At 23.8% G+C, this 1,246-nt stretch overlaps 1 long non-coding RNA gene across 1 annotated transcript; it reads right to left on the bottom strand.

The window, feature by feature from the left end:
• Positions 1–849: 849 nt before the first annotated feature.
• Positions 850–1,237, bottom strand: LOC146724013 (uncharacterized). The gene is made up of 2 exons (XR_014924247.1): positions 1,156–1,237; positions 850–1,088 (listed from the first exon to the last, which is right to left on the bottom strand). It is a non-coding gene; the product is annotated as an uncharacterized LOC146724013 (long non-coding RNA).
• Positions 1,238–1,246: the final 9 nt, after the last annotated feature.

The following is a 1,246-nucleotide window of genomic DNA, read 5'->3' on the forward strand; positions in this document are numbered from 1 at the left end:
ATAATAATGTGAAATAAATCACGATATTTGACAGATGTGCATATATATAGAAATTGTAATAATAATAATATTATATCATAAAATTGTAAATTGTTTCAATTTTTTATAGACTGCGATAAAAGATTTTACATTTGGATAAGAAACTGCGGTAAGTAAAAATATAAAATTCTTGAAAACGTACCAAAAATATTTGATAACGTAAAAAGGTGAACTTTGAAAAATAAGGAACTTAAAAATTGCACTAATAAATGGGCTATATGTGAGCCGTGCGCGGATGTAAGGTGTGTTATATCGAAATTTAATTAATAGAATTGAGAATTAATCCCAATTTTAAGTCTTACAAATGTCCAAGCTAATTTTTTGTACCTCGTGTACATTTTTGAAAGTTATATCGAAAAATTAAATTTCAATATGCGTCTTACATCTCACATTTCGCATACGGCTCACATATAGCCTATTTATCTCTTATACTTTATTTCAACCCTTATAGAAATTTATTACTAGTAACGCCAATTTATCACTTATTTCGAGTAATTAATCACTTTTATTTCGAATACTTAAATTACTGTATATTATAGTATTTTAAATACTCGAAATAAGTGATTAATTGGCGTAGTGATAAATTTCTACAAGAGAATAAGGAGCCTTTAAATTCTTAATGTAAAAAATTTCAAGTAATTTTCTTTAATAAAATTTAATTAAAAAATTTAATTAAAAAATTTTTGAACACTGTGTTAAATCACATTTAAAATCGTGATTATTTCAATAAAAAAACATTTTATGTGTAAAAAATATATTTTTTATAATATGTGATATAATAAAAGGCCAACTTAACGAGCTTATATGCTATTAATTGAAAAATTTTATTTATTAATTTACGTCATACTATACAAAAGTTACGATAAACGTTTCGACTGTACGACAGTCTTTCTCAATATCCTAATAATATGTTAAAAAATTAATTTAGTCATTTCGACATCATAAATAAATACAACAATTATAAGATTATATGACGAACGCAGTACAAATTCATGTTTGTTGGCATGAGTTAGAGCGTCAGATGCTGTTATATTATGTATATAACGACACTGTGAACAAATTAATATATCCGCTCAAATATTACCTTTAGATTTTTAATAAATAGTATTAACTTACTTTTTTGTCAACGAACATAACACTTTTTTTAAAAAATTATTTCTTTTTACTTAACATAATCACAATGTGTACTTTTTTAAAAAACAAAATC

This window comes from Nylanderia fulva, unplaced genomic scaffold (genome assembly GCF_048542155.1).
Source record: "Nylanderia fulva isolate GAGA-0341 unplaced genomic scaffold, ASM4854215v1 Scaffold1544, whole genome shotgun sequence".
Lineage (NCBI taxonomy): Eukaryota > Metazoa > Arthropoda > Insecta > Hymenoptera > Formicidae > Nylanderia > Nylanderia fulva.